The following is a 25216-nucleotide window of genomic DNA, read 5'->3' on the forward strand; positions in this document are numbered from 1 at the left end:
GATCACTATGTGTGAATACTTAAGGGAGGCCCTCTGCAAATCTCTGAAGGTTCTTTTTTGCACTGTTCTCTCCTTTCTTTTACTTTGTCCCTCTAACTATAACTTCCTTGGTGTCCCTGAATTCTCAGCTCTGTGTCCTTAACTCAGGTTGTTCACTGGACTATGCCTGAGTTCCTCCTGTGTGTGCTGGAAATGTTCTCAATGCAATAAGCTGGGCAATTTGGGGATCCCTTCATTTGTTTTAGATTTCTGAGATTACTATTTTTAGTTGCCTGATATTGAGTGTCTTCAACACCTTTGTTTCATATATTTTGTCCATTTTTTGGTTGTTTCAGACAGGAGGGAAAATTGGTCTCTGTTATTCCATCTTGCCCAGAGCAGAAGTCTGAAGTGGGGAATGAGAATTGAACTACTTAGGATGTGAAGCTGGAGAAGGTCAATTTGGAAGAGGTAATTTTATGGATCAACAATCTGAAAGGAGGCTCACAAAGATTCATGTAAGTAGCTGAGGATATGGAGGCTTGGTGAAGTGATTTTCTCTCTGTGATTTGTGTACCACTTATCGCAGTCCAGGAAATTAGATGGTGGGTTGGGTTGCATTCTCCCAGAGCTCTGGCATTACATTTGGAAAGACAAAATTAAAAGGATCTTCCCCCCCCCACCCCTGAGTGTTCATGGGACCTAAGAAGAAGGCTGTGGTTTGGGCTAGGATAGACTTAGAGTGGTTCTAGGCAAAGAAGCAGACTTTCTGAGGAAGGAGGCCTAAGTTAGTGCAAGATTTCTTGAGACTTCCTCTTGAAAGTCCTGCAGCCTCACTTCCACCACAGTCATGGTAAAAAGCATCCCAGGGTCAGGCCAGAGACAAAAGAGGGGGCACAAAGGGATGAATATGTGTGGTTGTTGGGGCAAATGTGTTTTTAACCAATTACCACAGTAACCTACTAAATGTTTGGGGTGGAGAAATGAAGAATAAAATGAGAAAGACAGGATATGCCAGATTGTGAGAATCTTGAATGCTGGGTGTTATCAAAGGGAAGTTAAAGGCCCTGGTGCCTGGGATTAATAAAATGAAACCAGTGTTTTAGGAAGAATAACCTGGTAGTGATATGTGTTATGATTAGAATAAGGAGTGCTGGATGTGGACTGAGATGCTAGGAGGCTGTTGCAGCTATAACTCAGGTGTGAGAAGGTGGGACCAGAACAAAGGTGGATGCAATGCAGATAGAAAAGGGAGGGAGACTTCTAGGATATTTTGATTATGATTGGACATGTCAGAATCCTGCCTAGTATAAAGATGTGTTTCCCTTGGCGCATGATAGGTATGAAAACCAAATAAAGAATTATGCCATGTCAAGAAATACATTAAGCCAAGACATTTCAAAGATTCATAAGAACAAGAGAGAGAGGACATGAGACCTATTAATCAAAATGGGGAGGAGGAAGGAAGTGGCAGAGAATAGAAACAGTAGAAATTAAAAGTGGGAACAGGGACAATGATCATACCCAATGAGAAAGAACCTAACCCATGGGGAAAAAAAGAATATTCACAGAGGAGGAGTTAAAAAAAAAAGACACTTCATAGAATACATACCATTCTGTGTAAACTGACAGAGAAGCAAGTAGGACATAAATCTCCATGACATCACTTAAAGATAATGGTATAATAATCGATTTTCATTATTGATAACACATTCATTCATTTAATAAACTTTTCTAAATATTTACTGTGTACACACAATATACTCATCTCTGACACCGTTATGTGCAAAGATATTAAAAAAAGACCTTCAAACCCTACCATCGTGAAATTTGGAGACAGATGTGTACAGAAAGACTTTTAACATCCCAAGATAAGTACTAAAGTAGTGATAGGAGCAGCTTACTTAAACACAGAGGAGGGAGAGAATAACTTTTCCTGAGGGTATCAGAGATGATTTCACTGAAGACTTGAGATGATCAGTAGGAATGGAAGTTCAGCAGTTGGGGAAGGTGGACCATTTCATTCCAGGTAGTGGCAAAGAGGGGAAGGCTTTTGAAAGTGTGGTGGAGGGTCACCAGGGTGGCTCAGTTGGTTAAGTGTCTGACTTTGGCTCAGGTCGTGATCTCAGGGTCCTGAGATTGAGCCCCATGTCTGGCTCTGTGCTCAGCAGACAGTCTGTTTCTCCCTCTCTCTCTCTCTCTGTCCCTCCCCCTACTTGTACTCCCTCTGTCTCTCTCTCTCTCAAATAAATAAATAAAATTTTAAAAAAATAAGAAAGTATGGTGGATTAGAAGACCAACAAGAAGCCTCATTAGTCTGATCACCAAGATGAGGAAGCTGGGAAACCATTTAAACTGTTAAAAAGTATTTGAAATCTTTGGCACCCAAAGGGTTAAACTGTCAGGTATCTGGAAGCTTGTTAGCTCACATAGCCCTACACTACCCACACTACCCAAACTGAAGTGTTTCTTAGTGGTATTTACTACAATTGTCTATTCCTAGTTTCTTTCCTTCAGTATGGTGGCGTGACTATTATAATACTGTAGAATTTTTAAGCAAGAGGCTTATGTGTCCTCCTGTGTTTTGAAAAGATAGCAAACTAGATTTGTAGAGGCAGAATTAAGTCACATATTAGGTATTCTTGGGAGAGCCTATGTGACTTTACAAAATGCCATTGGCTCTGCATAAATTCCTATGTTAAGAGCTACCAACCAGTGTGGAGTAAGAATGCAGAATGCAAGTCATCTAGACAAGACCACCATCTTTGTAAGTGTTACCAGCTAGCCTCTTAAAATAGTAGTAATATTCTACTTCATTAGTTTTGTCCAAAGCATGAAGACTGCTATTTGAAGTATGTTCTTTGGGTAAGTCTTTTACTCAGGATAATGTTAATATATATTCTTTGTAAAGAAACTTGCAGTTCCGAAAGTACTGTGGCAACCATTATTTAACTCTATCTAGAAGAGGTAGGCAGGCATTTTCTTCCCTATTTTACAGATTAGAAAACTGAGGTTCAAGTTTAGGGCTTTGCCTAAGACCAGGCAGTTCATAAGTGGAGAGGGCGAGATTTGAACTTAAATCTTTTGACTTCAAGCACCTTGTCTTGCTAGGACACAATAGCTTCTTCCTGCAATTTCCTATACTAAAGGATAACACCTGGTAATTCTGATTTAACTTTAAATCTTTATTGCCAGTGCAGATATATATAATTTTAAAAGTTAGGGCATTTGAGCACATTATTAATTACAGATATACCAATAACTTCACTAAAGATATGACACCTTTAAAAAATGTAATTTGTACATCTCTGAAGTAGACATTAGCCTGTTGATAAAGAACAGGTCATTTTATTTACTTGATGATGATGGTGAAGTTGGCTTTATCCAGCACAAGGCCTAATAGATTCCACTCCACCAACATAGCTGGGACATGTTTCTGCACTCAAGCAGCCTACGATCTAATGGGAAAGACAAGTAAACCCAATTATCTGCAGTATAGGGTAGAAAGTGGTAAGATTTGATGGGAAGGTCCAGACATATGAAAGTGTGATAAAGGGGTACATTAATTTTAATCACAAAAATCAGGAAAGTATCATGTAGGAGGCTTCTTGGAGCTGAGTTTTGCCATATGGTTAAGATTTCAAGAAGTCTTGTTTGGGGCTGAAGAGAGGTGGGGCAAAGAACATTCTAGAAAGAAGAATGCAGTGCAAACATTAGGAAGTAGGAAGGTATTTGAATAAACACCTATAATTTGATGTCACTGTGGCAGAAGATGATTGAAAATAGGGCAAGAAACAAATAGCACAGGGAATTGGGGGCAGGTCTTGGAGGCCATTAAATGCTTCCGTGGTGTTTGTTGTTCAAGCTCAGGAAGATGTCAAGAATTGGAGCTGAGGAGAGACTTAACTGAGCTGTGTGTGAGGAAGGTTGTCCCGGGGTGGTTTACAGAAAGAATGAGAGCAGGAAGATTGACCTGGGGATAGGCTAAGTTGTGAAGAGAGGGGCAGCTCAAGAGAGGCAGACAGCCTCTCGGAAAGTGACAATAGGAACAGAAGAAAGATTGTCAGGGAGAAGAGTCAGGTGGTGAGGGTCCAAGAGAGGTAGGAGCAGAAGAATGACTGTCAGGGAGAAGAATCAGGTGGTGAGGGTCCAGGAGAGGTAGGAGCAAAGGACAATGTTGAGATTTCCAGCTTATATGAGAGTGAGGATGGTGAGGATAGAGATTAATTAAATGAGGTGTGGAACCAAAGGGCACATTGGTGAAAAGAATGTTTTTTGGTTCTGTTTTCTTTTCTTTTTTTTTTTTTAAAGATTTTATTTATTTATTTGAGAGAGAGAGAATGAGAGACAGAGAGCATGAGAGGGAGGAGGGTCAGAGGGAGAAGCAGACTCCCTGCGGAGCAGGGAGCCCGATGCGGGACTCGATCCCGGGACTCTGGGATCATGACCTGAGCCGAAGGCAGTCGCTCAACCAACTGAGCCACCCAGGCGCCCCCCCAAAAAAAGATTTTATTATTTATTTGAGAGAGAGAGAAACACGAGTTGGGGGGAGGGGCAGAGGGAGAAGCAGACTCCCCGCCGAGCAGGGAGCCCCATGCGGGACTCGATCCCGGGACTCCAGGATCATGACCTGAGCCGAAGGCAGTCGCTCAACCGACTGAGCCACCCAGGCACCCTGGTTCTGTTTTCTTTTAAAATTTTCATAGTATTTTAGTTTTGTGGAGAAAACACGGTAATACTGTATCTTTTGGGGAAAAAATGGGCAGGCAGGAACTATGTGTTTTGTAGACTATGATTTATGGCAGACGGTGGCTGGGTAAATTTTGCTCTCTTTGGCCTAAGCTCTCAAAAGAGAGCTCTTGCTGGGACACACATTCCGATTTTGTGTCTGTATTTTACAAGGGAATTGAAACATACCGCTTCAGAGTGAATTAGGAGTGAGTTTGTACATTTTTCTGCTTAGTGGAACTCAAATAGTTTCCCAGGGAATACGTTCTCTGTTTTTCCAACACCTTTCCCTTATTCCCCAAACAGATTACCACGTGTCTCTCGTATTTCCTACAGTGTCATCAGAGCTAGAGTGCCAGGGAGAGATCAGGCAGAGGGCATGATAATTTTACACTTGAGACGGTGATATGTAGGATCTGAAGTTTCTAAACTCCTCAACTCTTGGGTGCAAGGTATCTTTTGTGTTCCAGTACAAAACCAACACAGCCCATGGAGTAATCCCTAAAGGTATCTGGGCGCATAGACTCTGCTTCTGAAAGCTCTTATTGTTCAGCATTTGGAAACATTTCCAATTGTTTCCTTAATGCCCAGTTTCCCATTTGTAACATGTTGTAATTGAAATGAAAGCCTTTGTTAATATTCAACAGGACTAACACTAAGGAAACATAGATGCAGTTTCTCTTACCTCTCCTTTAATGCTTTTCTCCCATATTTAATCTCCTGGGAGTCCTTCCCTCTCTCTTCTACCCTCTATCTTACTACTCACAGACCCTGAGAAATCTTAACTTTCTTCAGCAACAACTGGAAGAAATTCTCTGATCTAAAGCTCCCAGAAGAGCTAGCTGATTAATTTCATTTGGAAGCAGCAGCTTCAGAAGTTATATAGATTTGCAAAAGCCTGCTTGCAGAGTAGGATTGCAAATTTGCATGCATTGCACCCAGATGTGCCCAGGAAAATAGGTAGTCTGGTCTAGAAGGTAGAAGGTAACTAAAGGTCTAAACTAGTTTAAATCCTGTTTGACGTAATTTAAATAGCTCATTTCTTTATGCTTTCTCTCCCTCCTCTCCCCCCCCCCCCCCCCCCACATGGTATCTGTCTGTTCTAGGAATGTAGGATATCTTCTGACATTGATGAGGAGCCCTTGGAATTTCCTGCAAAGTCCTTGGCCTATCCCTTAGCTGCTGTGTCCTGTGGCAGGGTCCCTTGCCCCACTGGCAATCCCGGCTCTCTGTATGACCTGGTCTCTCTTCCTTGGCCAGGACCTGAAAGCTCGCCATGCATTTTCTGGCCCCATCTAAGACCTCAGACAGCTCCCAGCCAAACACACAGCTAGTTGGAGGTATTTGGGGCATCCTGGGCCCCAACCACAGCCCTGGGACCCAAGAGCAGCCAAGAAAGCATTACCTTCAACCTGGGCTCCCTGCAGGTTGTTTGCTGTGGCTGAGTGTTGTTCGAATGTGGTGCCATTAAGGACTATCGGTTCACTATGCAATGCCCTGGTGATCAATAGGGAGAAAGATGGACACTGCTCTTGATATGGATTTGGGCCTCTGCACTTCTCATTATACACCATCAAGTAGGGCAGCCATGTCCAAATTGGGGCACCTTTTTTTTTTTAATTCAATTTTTAAAAAGTTTTCATTTAAGTTTGAGTTAACATACAGTATAATATTAGTTTCACGTGTACAATATAGTGATTCAACACTTCCATACATCACCTGGTGCTCATCAAAAACAAGTGCACTCCTTAATACCCATCACCTGTTTAACCCATCCCCCCACCCACCACCCTTCTGGTAACCATCACGAACTGGGACACTTTTGAGACTGAAAGGGGGTGCTAAAATAATTTAAGTATACAATATTTTGAAATATATTTTATTGAATGATACATTGGTTTTACTATTTTGATGCCATTATCAAATAGTTCTATTAAAATTATTTCAAAATAAATTTCTTTTGACTAAAAATTAAAATAATATATATCCACACGCAGGTGAAAATGGAAACAAATAGCCCCTATCAGTGAGCTGAGCCTGAAAGAATTTTAGATCCACATTCCTAAGAAGGTCCCCAGTGCAGGATCAGGTACTCCGGGGTGAGGGCTGCAGAGCTAAATTGCCTTCATGCCAGGGCTAAATCATTTGCTGAGGGTTTCCAGGTCCTGGTCACAGCAAGAGACACCAGGTCACACAGTTGGCAACTGTGATTACCAGTGGGACAACCGCCCACCTGCAGCACAAGTTTACAGCACATTAAAGGCAAAGAGCCAGTGAATCCAGTATTATCCTATGGTTAGCTCTGGACCGCATATTTCACTGAGCACAGTCTAGAGATGGTTGGGCTTTGGGTCTTTTCACATCTTTGTAGGAATGATCAGAGCTAGAAGCCACGGTTTGGAGAGGAAACTCCTAGAATGATAGGAGAAAGAGGCAGAAAGGAGGAGGGCTCCCAGAGGGTTCTTTTACTGCTGAGGTCTGATGACCTCAGAAGGTGAAAAGCACAACCTAGACTCTTCCAGGGTGTGGGCCCCCTTAAAGGTAGTGAAATACCAGAGTCAGCATGATAATCATGATCTAGGAAATGCTGCCTCCTAGAAAACAAAAAGAGACCCGCTATGTTGTGATTAAGCAAACAAGACGATATTAAAGTATATCAGATGAAAGAAGCAAAACAGAGAAAGTAGTTTAAAACATTTTCAAATGAGTTGGAATAGCTTTCTGAGCACCATCATCAGGGGGCTAGCTTCAACTCTGATCAAAGTTTTCAAATAATTGTAGCGCCCCCCCCCCATCTGCAGTTTTGCTTTCCACAGTTTCGTTACCGGTGGTGTCAAGCACGGGTCCGACGCTGATGATCCTTCTAACGAATCGTCAGAAGCTCAACAGTAGCCTAACACTTAGTCACAGTGCCTACATCATTTTCTTCACTTCATCTTATCATGGAGGCATTTTATCATCTCACGTTGTCACAAGGAGAAGGGTGAGTACAGTACAATAAGATATTTTGAGAGAGAGAGAGAGGGTGTGTGTGAGAGAGAGAGGGAGAGAGAAACCACACTCATGTAACTTTTATTACAGTATATTGTAAGACTGGGGGGTGCTTAGATCGTATCCCCCATAGATAAGGAAATACTACTGCAATGTACTAGAAATAGTGTATGATTCCTATTTTTCTAAATAAAACTGAAAATGCTAACTTTTAAGTTTTCACTGGGGATAATGCAGAAATTCTGGGAGGGGAAATTCAAATCACAAAACCCAGCCCAGTTCCATGTGACAGGGGTCCTTTTGGAAATGGATCCATCAGCAATTAGTGGGGACCTTATGTGAGCTCTTTTATCTGACTGGTTCCCAATTTGTTCATTGGAAGCTGGAAGCTGGGCAGCATCTAGATTACAAAGATCCTTTCAGCCTTTTTAAGGACATTGAGCACTTTTATGGGGAGATGATAGGGAATGACCACAGAGGTTTAAGCAGTAGAGGCATTGATGAAATTTGGGTTTTAAGAGATCACTCTGGCGCCATTCTGAGGCAGAATAGGGCAGTGGCACTAAGCTGATCAATACTTCTGGGATGATGGCCAGAAAAGGAGTAAAAGTCTCCAGAAAACAGCATTTATTTGAAACCAAAGGGCATCAGTCCATGTCAGAAGAGGCTCTGTGAGGTCAAGTCATACCAAGGTGAGTCTGACATCTCTTGAGGACATCAAAGAACAGATGACCAAAGGAGATGCCCGTTAATTTTTTACTCATGCCCAATTTCTCTAGTTAAAGGGATTTTTTTTTTTCCTGCCCAGATATGCCCTATTACTTTGAACCTCTGGTTCATTCTAAGATTTTTTTCAAACTGAAAGTCAGTTTTGTTTTTTATTTAGAAGCAACATTGAATGCGACTATCTTGAACCTTTCAGCAAACATTAAGATAGAAACCTTGAACTGAATTATTTAAAAAAAGGAAGCAAGCTATTGTTTTATAGAACTAAATGTAAAAATCTACCAGAAGCAATAATAGAAAATAGATATGATTTTAAAACAAATGTCAATCTGATTATAAAAAATGTGAACATTTACAAACATGTTTCAGCAAATTATGTTTTATCTCCTGGTAAAGTCCTATTTTGTAGAGTAGGGATGATGCCTCATTTTGTGATTCTATATCCTGAGAAGTTCTGGTCTCTCCCCTGTCTCCTCATTGCACTCATTTTCCCTAGCTGGGGTCACTCTTGGTCATCAGCCAGTATGTAATACAATTTGCATTCCTATCCTTTGTTGTTGTTGTTTTAAAAAACAAGACCGAAAAAAATATTTTTTTTTTTTTTTTTTTTTTTTTTTTGGCATGGATTTATTTTAAAACCTGCATGGTTCAGACACTAGAACTCTGCCAGTGGAGATTTTGCAATGAGGATGGTTTATTTAAGCAGCTGTATTCTGTTACAGAGTATCTTGTGACTTGCCTTAAGGAAAATGTCTGTATCCCCCAGATTGTTTGATTGCAGCTCTTGTTTTTGACTCTTTGGGGCTGGCTGTCTTTACGCTCTCTGGTGTCGGCTACAGTGGGCAGCGGGGAGGTATCTTCTCTGCGGCCCGCTGATGTCACGGTCTTGGCAAGCTCAGATTCCAAGTCTTATCTGCCCTGTGAGGAGTACTTTATTTGTATTGCTGTGTCTCCCACATCGGAATCCTAAGAGTCAGAATAACAGCTACAAAACAGTCATTTTTTTTTTCCCCAAAATCTGTCCTGTGCATTTGGAGGGACCTAACACTCATGGAAGATTTCTTTCCAACAATTCTGGGAGTCCTCAGGGAGTGTTTCATGTTCTGTAGTTTTACTCACAGTGTCCAGTATTTTCCTCCTCTCTGGATCTGACTTGCTTCAATAATACGCCTATTTCCTGGGAAACTATGCTTGCCTCCCCTGCCTCTCTTGCTCCCAGCAATGCCATCAATGAGACAGGTGTCCACTGAGGGAGGTCTGGGCATAAAATGCCTTCTGTGTCCTCATAATGCTGGTGTCCACTGAGGAAAAGTTCTCAACTGAGTACTCTTCTTCTGTTACCACAAGTTTTGGTGTCCATACTGTGAATGCTTTGCTCTGAGTGAGGTACTGCCCTTGGATAGGGGATTAATCTTTTTCTAAGTGTCCCCTTGCTTAGGACTTAGATGTCATTTATTGAAGCCTCCATCTCTGGGTGGTACAGGATGCTGAGTCTCCCACGTGTTGTCTGAAGTGAATGTGGTATGTAGATGTGTGTGGTGTGTGGGTGTATGTGTGAGGTTGTGTGTGGGTGTGGGTGTCCTTGTGTATAAGAGAATAAGCTCAAGGGACAGGTGCCCAGGGGCCTGTTAGTCCCAGGTAGCTGGAGGATGGGAAACAACATAGTCTGTATTTTTCTTCCTATCCTTTTGAATGGTTTGAATTTTAAAAATTAGCACATCTTATCTATTTATAATAAGGGAAAGAGCCATTAAAAAAAAAGACTGAATGTTCGTGTCCTCCCCAAATTCATATGTTGAAACCTAACCCCTAATGTGATGATATTTGGAGGTAAGGCCTTTGGGAAGTGATTAGTTGATGAAGGTAGAGCCCTGGTGAATGGGACTAGCCCCTTTATAAGAGAGACCCTAGAGAGCTACTTCATCTCTTCTACCATGTAAGGACACAGCAAAAAGATGGTGGTCTACGAACCAGGAAGTGGGTCTCACCAGACACCAGATATGCTGCACCTTCATCTTGGACTTTGCAGTGACCAGGACTGTGAGAAATAAATGTCCTTTGCTAGTAAGGGTGCAGACCATGATATTCTGCTAGAGCAGCCTAAACAGACTAAAGAGGTTAAGTGGGGGCAGTCCTCAGGTTCCAAAGGAAAGAGCCTGTTCCTGTGGGTGGTGGGAGAGAAGCTCAGTGTAGGTGGTCTGAGTAAATGGTGCCACAATAGGAGGAACCTGAGGGCAAAAGAGGGATGTAGGGGAGGGAACTGAAGGCTGACCCAGGATATCTGCAGAGGAAGGACGCTCCTCTATTAGCCGTCTTGCTGGGAGAGATTCAAGATGGGCTCTGTTTTTTTGTCCAAGACTCTGAGTGGTACACTATACACTGTTAATCCTGTTACTGGGAAGGGAGGAAGAGTACCCAAGCACCCACTTTACCACAATAGTGATATTCTCATGTGGAACATTCTTTCCTGGTCCATATCCAGAACTCCTTCCACCACTACCTCTGCCAACTTAATTTAATACCTTATATTATTTCTGCATATGTCTGTGTTTTCTATTCAATTTTAAATTGCTTTTGAGGGTAGGAATGTATCTTAAACATTTTTACTCCCTTCTCTGGAATTTAGCACTGTAATGTACACATAGTAGGTACTCAAAAAATGTTAAATTAAAACATATATAAGGGGCACCTGGGTGGCTCAGTCAGTTGAGCATCTGACTCTTGGTTTCAGTTTCGGTCATGGTCTCAGGGTCCTGGGTTCGAGTCCCGCATCAGGCTCAGTGCTCACCGCAGAGTCTGCTTGTCCCTCTCCCTCTGCCTCCTCCCCTTGCACACATGCTCTCTCTCTCTCATAAATAAATAAAATCTTAAAAAGAGAAAATAAAACATATATGAGAGTGAGGAAATATTTATTTTACTAGTGTGTCAAGGGCTAGACTCTTGGTTCTAATTCCCACCACATTTGCCACCTGGAAATTGGAGATAATCTTCGCTCATGTTAATAGTTATCATGAGGCTTAAGAAAAATAATCCATGTTAAGAACATGCCACCTTGTTAGTGCTTAATAAATGTTAAATGCAAATCTAATAATTGTTACTGTTTTGCAAGTCTGAGAATAAGGTCAAAATGCCTGTGAAAGTTTGGAATTTTGTTTATTTTGTCAATTTGGACAGAATCAAACTGTCAAACTGTCAAAGTGAACTTACATGAATAAATGGGTTTTTCAATCTATTCTGCTTACATTAAAATATTTTATAACAATTAGTTTATAGATAGTTGAACTTACACTAATTTTGGCAGACCTGAGTAGAACCTGAAGATCAAAAGTCAGGTTAGGGGAGAGAAATGTCTTTGGGCAGAAATGACATGTAATTCTACTATATTACAAATCCTAGGAGAGCTGGGTTAACTCAGTTTTATTCATTTCTGAATCCTCAGCCCATAGAAAAGCATCTGTCCTGAAAAGAGGCCGAAAATATCTGTTAAAAGAATTGATGAATGACCAAAGGTTAAAGTTCCTTGATAGTTCTAAATTATATTAAAAATATATCAAATATATCACTTACATTAGAGAGAAAAAATTATGTGTATGTCTGAGGTCTGGATATCCATATCAAGGATATTTCTGATTAAAAATTGTAAAATCTAAGTAGTTCAGCTATTTGCTACTGGATATCCAACCTGATTGAGCTAAGTAGAAATAACCTACGAGAATCTTGGTTAAGTGATATAACTTAAATGTTTGGGTCAAAATGCTTTTTGTGAATCCCATACAGTAAGAAAACTAAGAAGCATTAGCTTTAACGTGCTTTAACATGTAAATTAATAATTTGTGAAGGAATACTTTTAAGGCCTGGCTTTTAAGGAATGGGTGTAGAATGGTCAATTGGAAGTTTCTTTTTTTTCAAGGATGTAAGAAGGGTTGGGGGGGTGTCTGGGGGTCATTAAAGTAAATCTAGTGCTCTTCCTGCCTTGCATAGACGAGATATCCCCTTCTCCTATTTGCTTTGCCACCTTGCACAGCCAAATTAGATACCAACCCAAGGGAGGAAATGGTCCAAGAGGCTTTTCCGCTTTAAATGTAAACTAGCAAAGAGCTGTCCCCCCCACCCACCCCCAGCCGCCCCACAAAGTATCAGGATTTACCAGACCCTGAAGAGGCAACCTCCATGAGAATGCTTCTGCCAATTCTAAAGTACTAACTTCTTTACAAGGAACAAAGTGATTTCACATACTTGACCTCTTTGGTCTTAACAATGATTCTGAATGGTGGGGACTACCATCAATCCCATTTTATAGATAAAATAAGGCTTAGAGTTTAAATACTTTCCCTAATCCAGATCCTGTGCTCTTTTCCCCACCTGATGGTTAAATTTGGTGCTTTGAGTGTCTTAATAACTGTTGAACAAAGATAGGGATGGAGGCAGAGCAGGGAGGGGTAGGAGTATTTCTTCGTGTGAGCAACGTGAAAGCTGGGAACTGGGCTTTCCACTTGGATTAACCTCTGTGTGCAGGCACACCCACACAGCCAGTTGAGAACTCCATAAATACCTCCTTGAAAGGAGAAGTAGCTCAGGCTCCAGGACACTACCTCAAAAAGAAAGATCTAGAGAGGGAGGATTAAACTGCTATTTAATTGTTGGGGACACGTCCACAATGTAACAAATGCCCGTAGAGAAGCAATTTGGAAAAGAGTGAGTTGGAAACCTTGGGGGAAAGTCAGACTCTTTAGTCATAAAACACCTGAACAAGACATAATTATTAGCCCCGAGCTTTATTTTAATGATGTACTATGTCTTCAATATAATACTGACAGTTCGCTGAAAGATGCCAGTTGCTCAGAACGAACAGAACAAAAGGAGAAGGAGGGCCATTTATAATGAGTCTGGGTCTTTGTACAACCTGTCGTTCTGGTCGTCTGATGCTCTGGTGCCCCCACGGGACTGACAGAATGTGCCGGCATATGCCATGGGACATCTGCTGACAGTCCTGTGGGCTGTGAGTGGCCCCCACTTTTATCCTTCATCCCGTGTGTGGCTCAGTGCATTTTCAGCAGGTCGTGAGAGAGAGGGTGGGTAATTTATTGCTGCAGTGGAGTGGTCCATCAGGTATTTTCCTTGGAATTTGGAGTCTTGGGTTCAAATGCTGACTCTAAGTTTGATAAATAGCTTAGCTTTTTTAACATCTCAGTTCCTTATTTGCAAAATGGGGTTGAATCCAGGTACTTTAAAGAACTAGGGTAAGGACTAAGTAAGAGTCTCTATGTGAAAATGCCCAGAAAACTGCAGAAGTTTTTCTGAAGGAAAAGCAATTATCTCAACTCTTTGTAGGGAAGATTGAATCCCATATTATCAACTTAATGTTTATCTGGACAACCAGTCTTTTTCTTTTTCTTAATTAGCTTATTCTTTATGTTACATAAATGTATTCTCCAACCTAAATCCCTTGAGACATGCACCTTTGTGACCTGGCTAAGTGGACAGATAATTTAGAGAACGGAATGGCTTGGTGATCTTCTTTGGCACTTTTCACTTGAAATTAATTTGACTGTTTTAGTCTTTTGGACTATAAAACAGTACATAACATATGGGCCAGGTGTAAATAAATGTTTGATATGTAATAAGGAAGAGAGAAAGATCCCAAATACAGTGAGCACTACCAGAATATTAAGATTTTCCTTTTTTCTATTTTTTTTTTTTAGATTATTTATTTATTAGGAAGAGAGAGCATAATGGGTGGGAGGGCAGAGGGAGAGGGAGAAACAGGCTACCCGCTGAGCATGGAGCCCAACTCAGGGCTCAGTCCCAGAACCCTGGGATCATGACCTGGGCCAAAGGCAGACGCTTAACTGACTGAGCAACCCAGATGCCCCTCCTGTTTTCTATTTTTTTATATTTAATAAAAAGTGGTATTAAATTAGTGTATTTAGATTCAAGGATAAATTTGAATTGATGTAACCTAAAACACAGGTACATTGCCTCTATTAAAAGGTCAGAACTATAACATCTAGCACTAAAATCTTGAGAATATTTTTGTGAATATATTATCACTAATGTTCTAGCTCTAATGTAGTATTTGATATTACTCTTAGATCTTTAAGGTCAATAATTACTATAAAAGTTTAAGAACAGTTCTGTGGAATGTTTTCACCAAAAGAAGGTGTTTTCTGGTAGTTATAAGTAAGCCTAAAACATTTCTGCAAATGTTCATATAGTCTATTTCCTGCTGTGAGGGATAAAAGCATTATTTTTAATTAACTAGAATTCATATGGCACATTACAATTTATAAAGTGCTGTCTCATACATAACCACTTTTGAAGGCTCACAAGAACACTGTAAAGAAGAATGGGTATTATTGTTGTTGTTGTTATTGTTAGTATTATGCTCACTTTGTAGGAGAAGAAGATCAGGTCCAAAGAAAAGTTACAGACAGGGAGAAGGTATTTGCAATGGACCTCCACTTAAAGGTGACAAATATAACCTAAGTGTTTATCTATACTCCCAAGATTCATAGGGACAAGGTAAGGTAATGGCTGAGGACAAGAGATAATTTCATATTTTTAGAAAATGGAAAACCAGTGAATGAGAGGTAGATGATTTAGGAGAGTAGAGAAAACTGAATCCCAAGAGCCTGGAGAGGAGGCTGACACAAAGAAAGAGGATGATTCCCTTCACAGAACCCCAGAAGGACTCAGGAAGGAGAGGCACTTGGGACTGGGAGGGGTGATGGAATGGCGCTGAGAACACAAGACTTGGTTCAGAGTCTATACATGGAGTCTATATACCTCTGGTTCCCAGTTTCATCCCACTTTGCCTGATGTCCATTCCTGAGACCTGGAAGAGACAGGAGATTTATTCTCCAGAGAAATTGTTCCAGACTGGATTCAGCCTCTGGTAGAACAAAGGGTCATATTGAGGCTTCTTGTTGAAAGCAGGGTAGTTAAATTAAATTCTACTAGCTAAATTGAGAGACATCCCATCCCAACCTCCCTGGTCTGTATCTACCCTATTGGAAGCCAGGCTTTTATACCTCTGGACAAACTAAACAATAACAAAGAAAACATTTACAGACATTAATGTATGTTGTTCTCCTAAATAAAGTTACTCTACAATGTGAACTTACAGTGACTCTTGTCCACTTACACAAAGCTTCCAATGAGCTAAAAATTAATTTTAAAGTTACTAAATTATTAGAAAGTAATTCACTTTTAAATATGAATATACAATCAATCCTCATCACATGTTTGGGGAAAGGACATGAGATAGACATAAACAGTGAAACATAATGAAAACAATAATTTGGAGATGTAATGCAGGATGCATAAGAAAGCATTCTATCATCAGAAAGTTGAGGAGATGTTGCATTCATGAAACATGAACAGAATGCTACAAAAGGAACAAGGAACAAGAAAAAGCTCTTGGAAATTTTATTTTACTTTATTTTTTATTTTAATTCCACTGTAGTTAATATACAGTGTTATATTGTTTCAGGTGAACAATATAGTGATTACACAATTCTTTACATTACTCAGTGCTCATCATAATAAGCGTACTCTTAATCCCCTTCACCTATTTCACTCATCTCCCCACCACTTCCCCTCAAGTAAACATTAGTTCTCTATAGTTAAGAGTCTGTTTTATTTTGTTTTTGTTTTGTCTCATTTTTTTTGTTCCTTTGTTTTCTTTCTTAAATTCCACATATGAGTGAAATCATATGGTATTTGTCTTTCTCTGACTGATTTATTTCATTAGCATTATACCCTCTAGATCCATCATCCACGTTGTTGAACATGGCAAGATTTCATTGTTTTTTATAGCTGAGTAATATATATACATATATGTATATATATACTGAGTAATACATATATATATATATATATATATACACACACATATACATGCACACACACACACATATACACACTTCTTTATCCATTAATCTATCAATGGACGCTTGGGTTGCTTCCATAATTTGGCTATTGTAAATAATGCTACAATAAATGTAGGGGTGCATATATCTTTTCAAATGAATGCTTTCATATTCTTTGGGTAAATACCCAGTAGTGGAATCACTGGATAATATTTAATTTATTGATGAACCTCCATACTGTTTTCCACAGTGGATGCACCTGCTCGCATTCCCATCAACAATATACAAGGGTTCCTTTCTTTCACATCCTTGCCAACATTTGTTTCTTATGTTTTTTATTTCAGTCATTTTGACAGGTGTGAAGTGATATCCAGTTGTGGTTCTGATTTGCATTTCCCTGATGATTAGTGTTGTTGATCATCTTTTCATATATCTGTTGGCCATCTGTATCTTTCTTTGGAGAAATGTATCTTCTACCCATTTTTTAATTGGATTATTTGTTTTTTTTGGTGTTGAGTTATATAAGTTCTTTATGTATTCTGGTTACTAACCCTTTATTGGATATGTCATTTGCAAAAATCTCCCATTCATCTTTTAGTTTGTTGATTGTTTCCTTTGCTTTGCAGAAGCTTTTTATCTTGGTATAGTCCCAGTAGTTTTTGCTTTTGTTTCCCTTGCCTCAGGAGATATATCTAGAAAAATGTTCCTATGGCCAATGTCAGATTATTGCCTGTGCTCTCTTCCAGGATTTTTATGGTTTCAGGTCTCATATTTAGGTCTTTAATCCATTTTGAGTTTATTTTTGTGTTTGGTGTGAAAAGGTGGTCCAGTTTCTTTCTTTCACATGTAGCTGTCTAGTTTTCCACACCATTTGTTGAAGAGACTTTTCTCCCATTGCATTGTCTTGCCTTCTTTGTCAAAGATTAATTGACCATATAATCATGGGTTTATTACTCAGCTCTCTATTCTCTTCTATTGATCTGTGTGTCTATTTTTGTGCCAATACCATGCTGTTTTGATTACTATAGCTTTGTAGTATAACTTGAAATCTGGGATTGTGATACCTCCAGCTTTGTTCTTCTTTTTCAAGACTGCTTTGGCTATCTGAGATCTTTTGTGGTTCCATACAAATTTTGGGATGATTTGTTCTGGTTCTGTGAAAAATGATGTTGGTATTTTGAAAGGGACTGCATTAAATCTGTAGATTGCGTTGGGTAGTATGGACATTTTAACAGTATTTGTTTTCCCAATCCACGAGCATGGAATATCTTTCCATTTGTTTGTGTCATCTTCAGTTTCTTTGATCAGTGTTTTATAGTTTTCAGAGTACAGATCTTTCACCTCTTTGGTTTGGTTTATTGCTAGGTATCTTATTATTTTTGGTGTAATTGTAAATGGGATTGTTCTCTTAATTTCTCTTTCTGCTACTTCATTATTAGTGTATAGAAATGCAATGGATTTCTGTATATTGATTTTGTATCCTCCAACCTGAATTCATTTATCAGTTCTAGTAGTTTTTTGGTGGGGTCTTTAGGGTTTTCTATACATAGTATAATGTCATCTGCAAGTAGTGAAAATTTTACTTCTTCCTTACCAATTTTAATGCCTTTTATTTTTTTCTTTTCTGATTGCTGTGGCTAGGACTTCTAATACTATGTTGAATGAAAGTGGTGAGAATGGACATCCTTGTCTTATTCCTGACCTTAAGAGAAAGGCTCTCAGTTTTTCACCATTGAGTATGATGTTAGCTGTGGGGTTTTTATATATGGTTTTTGTTATGTTGAGGTATTTTCCCTTAAGCCTACTTTGTTGAGGGTTTTTATCACGAATGGATGTTGTACTTTGTCAAATGCTTTTTCTGCATCTATTGCAATGATCATATGGTTTTTATCCTTTCTCTTGTTGATGTGTTGTATCAAATTGATTGATTGAAAAATACTGAACCACCTTGAATTCCAGGAATATATCCTGCTTGTTTGTGGTAAATGATTCTTAAAATGTGTTGTTTGATTTGTTTTGTTAGCATTTCGTTGAGGATTTTTGCTTCTATGCTCATCAGAGATGTTGACCTTTAGTTCCCTTTTTTTGTAGTGTCTTTATCTGGTTTTGGTATCAGAGTAATGCTGGCCTCATAAAATGAATTTGGAAGGTTTTCTTCCTCTTCTATTTTTTTGGAATTGTTTGAGAAGAATAGATATTAACTCTTCTTTAAATATTTGGTAGAATTCATCTGTGAAGCTATCTGGTCCTGGACTTTTGTTTGTAGGGCGGTTTTTATTTTTATTACTGAATCAGTTTCATTGCTGGGTAATCAGTTTATTCAAATTTTCTATTTCTTTCTGGTTTAGTTTTGGGAGGTTTTATGTTTCTAGGAATTTATCCATTTCTTCTAGGTTGTCAAATTTGTTGGAATATAATTTTTCAAAATATTCTGTTATAATCCTTTGTATATCTCTGGTATTGGTTATTTTGCCTCACTGATTTCTGATTTTGTTTATTTGAGTCCCTTTTTTTAAATGAGTCTGGCTAAACGTTTATCAGTTTTGTTGATATTTTCAAAGTACCAGATCCTGTTCCATTGTTTTGTTCTATTGTTTTTTTGTGTGTTTTTTGTTTGTTTGTTTTTTTAGTTTCTATATCATTTATTTCTGCTCTAATCTTTCTTATTTCTTTCCTTCTGCTAATTTTGGGTTTTGTTTGTTCTTCTTTTTCTAGCTCCTTTAAGTGTAGGTTAGGTTGTTTATTTGAGATTTTTCTTGCTTCTTGAAGTAGGCTTGTATTGCTACAAACTTCCCTCTTAGAACAGCTTTTGCTGCATCCTGAAGATTTTGGATTGTGTTTTCATTTTCATTTATGTCCCTGTATTTTTTAATTTCCTTTTTGATTTCTTGGTTGACTCATTCATTGTTTAGTAGCATGTTATTTAACTTCTATGTATTTGTGTTCTTTCCAGACATTTTATTTTTATTATTATTATTATTTTTTGTGATTGATTTCCAGTTTCATAGTGTTGTGGTCATAAAGGTACATGGTATGACTTCAATCTTTTTGAATTTGTTGAGACTTGTTTTGTGGCCTCATATGTGATCTGGAAAATGTTCCATGTGCAGTTGAAAAGAATTTGTTTTCTGCAGTTGTAGGATCAAGTGTTCTGAATATATCTGTTAGATCCATTTGGTCCAATGTATTATGCAAAGTCACTCTTTCCTTATTGATTTTCTGTTTGGATGATCTATCCATTGATGTAGGTGGGGTTTTAAATTCTCCTACTATTATAAGTATTACTAGCAGTTACTTCCTTTATGTTTGTTCTTATTAGCTCCCTTATGTATTTGGGTGCTCCCATGTTGGATATATTTACAATTGTTGTATCTTCTTGTTGTATTGTTCTCTTTATGATTATATAGTGTCTTTCTTTGTTTCTTGTTATAGTCTTTGTTTTAAAAACCTATTTTTTTCTGATATAAGTATTGCTACCTGAGCTTTTTTTCAATTCCATTTGCATGATAAATACTTTTCCATCCCTTGACTTTCAATCTGCATATGTCTTTAGATCTGAAATATATCTCTTTTAGGCATATAGATAGGTCTTGCTTTTTTATCCATTCCATTACCCTATGTCTTTTGATTGGAGCATTTAGTCCATTTACTTTCAAAGTAATAATAATTATTATTATTATTACTACTATTTTTATTTTATTTTATTTTATTATGTTATGTTAGTCACCATACAATATATCATTAGTTTTTGATGTAGTGATCCATGATTCATTGTTTTCTATAATCCCCAGTGCTCCATGCAGTACGTGCCCTCCTTAATACCCATCACTGGGTTAACCCATCCCTCCACCCCCCTTCCCTCTAAAACCCTCAGTTTGTTTCTCAGAGTCCATAGTCTCTCCTGGTTCATCTCTCCCTCCGATTTCCCCCCTTCATTTTTCCCTTCTCCTAATGCCCTCCATGCTATTCTTTATGTTCCACAAATAAGTGAAACCATATGATAATTGACTGTCTCTGCTTGACTTAGTTCACTTAGTGTAATCTCCAGTCCCATCCATGTTGATGTAAAAGTTGGGTATTCATCCTTTCTGATGGCTGAGTAATATTCCATTGTATATGGACCACATCTTCTTTATCCATTCATCTGTTGAAGGGCATCTCGGCTCTTTCCACAGTTTGGCTATTGTGGACATTGCTGCTATGAACATTGGCGTGCATATGGCCCTTCTTTTCACTACAACTGTGTCTTTGGGGTAAATACCCAGTAGTGCAATTGCTGGGTCTTAGGGTAGCTCTATTTTTAATTAACCTCCACACTGTTTTCCAAAGTGGCTGTACCAACTTGCATTCCCACCAACAGTATAGGAGGGTTCCCCTTTCTCCACAACCTCTCCAACATTTGTTGTTTCTTGCCTTGTCAATTTTTGCCATTCTAACTGGTGTAAGGTGGTATCTCAGTGTGGTTTTGATTTGAATTTCCCTGATGGCTAATGATGATGAACATTTTTTCATGTGTCTGTTAGCCATTTGTATATCTTCTTTGGAGAAGTGTCTGTTCATGTCTTCTGCCCATTTTTTGACTTGATTATTTATTTTTTGGGTGTTGAGTTTGAGTTCTTTATAGATCATGGATACCAGCCCTTTATCTGTAGTGTCAGATATCTTGCAAATATCTTCTCCCATTCTGCGGGTTGCCTCTTTGTTTTGTTGACTGTTTCATTTGCTGTGCAGAAGCTTTTTATCTTGATGAAGTCCCAAAAGTTCATTTTTGCTTTTGTTTCACTAGCCTTTGGAGATGTATCTTGAAAGAAGTTGCTGTGGCCGATGTCAAAGAGGTTACTGCCTATGTTCTCCTCTAGGATTTTGATGGATTCTTGTCTCACATTGAGGTCTTTCATCCATTTTGAGTTTATCTTTGTGTAGGGTGTTAGAGAATGGTCGAGTTTCATTTTTCTGCATGTGGCTGTCCAATTTTCCCAGTACCATTTATTGAAGAGACTGTCTTTCTTCCATTGCATATTTTTTCCTGCTTTGTCGAAGATTTTTTTTTTTTTTTAAGATTTTATTTATTTGACAGAGAGAGACACAGTGAGAGAGGGAACACAAGCAGGAGGAGTGGGAGAGGGAGAAGCAGGCTCCCGGCCGAGCAAGGAGCCCGATGCGGGGCTCGATCCCAGGACCCTGGAATCATGACCTGAGCCGAAGGCAGACGCTTAACGACTGAGCCACCCAGGCGCCCCTGTCGAAGATTATTTGACCATGGAGTTGAGGGTCCATTTCTGGGCTCTCTATTCTGTTCCACTGCTCTATATGTCTGTTTTTGTGTCAGTACCATGCTGTCTTGGTGATCACTGCTTTGTAATATAGCTTGAAATTGGGCAACGTGATGTCCCCAGCTTTGTTTTTCTTTTTCAATATTTCCTTGGCAATTTGGGGTCTTCTCTGATTCCATACAAATTTTAGTCTTGTTTGTTCCAGCACTTTGAAAAATGTCATTGGAATTTTGATCAGGATGGCATTGAAGGTATAGATTGCTCTGGGTAGCATAGACATTTAACAATGTTTATTCTTCTGATCCATGAGCATGGAATGTTTTCCCATCTTTTTGTGTCTTCTTCAATTTCTTTCATGAGTGTTCTGTAGTTCCTAGAGTATAGATCATTTACCTTTTTGGTTAGGTTTATTCTGAGGTATCTTATGGTTTTTAGTACTATTGTAAATGGAATCGTTTCTCTAATTTCTCTTTCTATAGTTGCATTGTTAGTGTATAAGAAAGCAACTGATTTCTGTGCATTGATTTTGTATCCTGCCACATTACTGAATTGCTGTATGAATTCTAGTAATTTGGGGGTGGAGTCTTTTGGGTCTTCCACATAAAGTATCATGTCATCTGCGAAAAGAGAGAGTTTAACTTCTTCTTTGCCAATTTGAATACCTTTTATTTCTTTTTGTTGTCTGATTGCTGTTGCTAGGACTTCTAGTACTATGTTGAACAATAGTGGTGAGAGTGGGCATCCTTGACATGTTCCTGATCTTAAGGGAAAGGCTCTCAGCTTTTCCCCATTGAGGATGATATTCACTGTGGGTTTTTCATAGATGGATTTTATGAGCTTGATGAATGTTCCCTCTATCCCTATACTCTGAAGAGTTTTAATCAGGAAAGGATGCTGTATTTTGTCAAATGCTTTTTCCGCATCAACTGAGAGGACCATATGGCTCTTCTCTCTTCTCTTATTAATGTATTCGATCACACTGATTGATTTGTGAATGTTGAACCACCCTTGCATCCCAGGGATAAATCCCACTTGGTTGAGGTGGATGATCCCTTTAATGTATTGTTGGATCCTTTTAGCTAGGATTTTGTTGAGGATTTTGGAATCCATATTCATCAGGGATATTGGTCTGAAATTCTCCTTTTTGATGCAGTCTTTGCCTGGTTTGGCCTCATAGAATGAATCTGGAAGCTTTCCTTCTGTTTCTATTTTTTTGAAACAGCTTCAGGAGAAGAGGTATTATTTCTTCTTTGAATGTTTGGTAGAATTCCTCAGGGAATCTGTCAGGCCCTGGACTCTTGTTTTTTGGGAGGTTTTTGATCACTGCTTCAGTCTCATTACTGGTTATTGGCCTATTCAGGTTGTCACTTTCTTCCTCTTTCAGTCTTGGCAGTTTATAGGTTTCCAGGAAGGCATCTATTTCATCCAGGTTGCTCAGCTTATTGGCATATGGTTGTTGATAATAATTTCTAATAATTGTTTCTATTTCCTTGGTGTCAGTCATGATCTCTCCCCTTTCATTCATAATTTTATTAATTTGGGTCCTTTCTCTTTTCTTTTGGATAAGTCTGGCCAGTGGTTAATCAATCTTATTAATTCTTTCAAAGAACCAGCTTCTAGTTTCGTTGATCTGATCTACTGTGTTTCTGGTTTCTAATTCATTGATTTCTGCTCCAATCTTAATTATTTATCTTCTAATGCATGGCTTAGGCATCGTTTGTTGCTTTTTCTCTAGTTCTTTAAGTTGTAGAGTTAGTTGGTGAATTTGGGATTTTTCTATTTTTTTGAGTGAGGCTTGGATGGCTATGTATTATCCCCTTAGGATGGCCTTTGCAGTATCCCATAGGTTTTGGACTGATGTGTTTTCGTTCTCATTGGTTTCCATGAATTGTTTAAGTTCTTCTTTGATTTCCTGGTTGACCCAAACATTCTTGAGCAGAGTGGTCTTTAGCTTCCAAGTGTTTGAATTTCTTCCAAATTTTTTCTTGTGATCAAGGTCCAGTTTTAAAACATTATGGTCTGAGAATATGCAGGGAATAATCTCAATCTTTTGGTATCAGTTGAGACCTGATTTGTGACCCAGTATGTGGTCTATTCTGGAGAAAGTTCCATGTGCGCTCAAGAAGACTGAGTATTCTGTTGTTTTAGGGTGGAATGTTCTGTATATATCTATGAGGTCCATCTGGTCCAGTGTGTCATTCAAAGCTCTTGTTTCTTTGTTGATTTTCTGCTTAGATGATCTGTCTATTGCTGAGAGTGGAGTATTGAAGTCTCCTACAATTAAAGTACTGTTATCAATATGACTCTTTATTTTGGTTAGCAGTTGGCTTATGTAGATGGCTGCTCCCATGTTGGGGGCATAGATATTTACAATTGTTAGATCTTCTTGTTGGATAGACCCTTTAAGAATGATATAGTGTCCTTCTGTGTCTCTAACTACAGTCTTTAGTTTAAAATCTGATATGTCTGATATAAGAACTGCTACCCCAGCTTTCTTTTGAAGTCTGTTGGCATGGAAGATGGATCTCTATCCCTTCACTTTCAGTCTGGATGTGTCTTTAGGTTCAAAATTAGTCTCTTGTAGACAGCATATGGATGGGTCCTGTCTTTTTATCCAATCTGCAACCCTGTGCCATTTTATTGGAGCATTTAGGCCGTTCATTTTGAGAGTGATTATTGAAAGATATGAATTAATTGTCATCATGTTGCCTGTGAAGACCTTGTTTTTATAGATTGTCCCTGTAAAATTCTGTTCTATATCACTCTTGGGGTCTTTCTCCTTTAATAGAACCCCCCTTAATATTTCTTGCAGGGCTGGCTTAGTGGTCACATATTCTTTCAGTTTCTGCTGGTCGTGGAAGCTCTGCATCTCTCCATTCATTCTAAATGACAGCCTTGCCAGATAAAGTATTCTTGGCTGCATGTTCTTCTTGTTTAGTACACTGAATATGTCTTGCCAGGCCTTTCTGGTTTGCCAGGTCTCTGTGGATAGGTCTGACGTTATTCTGATGTTCTTCCCTCTGTACGTAAGGAATCTCTTCCCCCTAACTGCCGTTAAGATGATTTCCTTGGTTCTAAGATTTGAGAGTTTTACTATTACATGCCAGGGTGTTGGCCTATTTTCCTTGATCTTGGGAGGGGTCCTCTCTGCCTCTAGGACACGAATGTTTGTTTTATTTCCCAGATTAGGGAAGTTCTCAGCTATGATTTGCTCAAATATATCTTCTGGTCCTCTCTCTCTCTCCACCCCCTCAGGGATTCCAATAATTCTGACATTGGAACGTTTCATGGTGTCATTTATTTCTCTGATTCTATTTTCATGGATTCTGAGTTGTTTTTCCCTGGCCTCCTCTCTTCCCTTTTTATCTATTAATTGGTATTCTAGGTCACTAATTTGTTCTTCTGCCTCGCTAACCCTAACTGTTAGATTATCTAGATAGATTGGATCTCATTGATAGCATTTTTAAGTTCTGCCAATTCAGCTTTCATTTCTGCCCTTAGAGACTCTATGTTGTCATTAATTGATTTCTCCATTCTAGCTACCGTCTTCACAATTGCTAGCTTGAATTCCATCTCCGACATCTTGGTTATATCTGAATCCATTTGTAAATCTGTGGCATAAGTCATAGTCTCTGAGTCTTTCTTATT

The 25216-nt window shown here is 38.9% G+C and overlaps 1 long non-coding RNA gene across 3 annotated transcripts in view; it reads left to right on the top strand.

The window, feature by feature from the left end:
* Positions 1–25216, top strand: part of LOC118009313 — a 203435-nt gene that overhangs the window by 56886 nt on the left and 121333 nt on the right. For all 3 annotated transcript variants that reach the window (XR_004678879.1, XR_004678878.1, XR_004678877.1), the window contains 2 exons: positions 336–497; positions 7524–7690. This is a non-coding gene — a long non-coding RNA (uncharacterized LOC118009313). The remainder of the gene's footprint in view (positions 1–335; positions 498–7523; positions 7691–25216) is intronic.

Source organism: Mirounga leonina, unplaced genomic scaffold, assembly GCF_011800145.1.
Source record: "Mirounga leonina isolate KUSES-001 unplaced genomic scaffold, KU_Mleo_1.0 Mir_127, whole genome shotgun sequence".
Classification (NCBI taxonomy): domain Eukaryota; kingdom Metazoa; phylum Chordata; class Mammalia; order Carnivora; family Phocidae; genus Mirounga; species Mirounga leonina.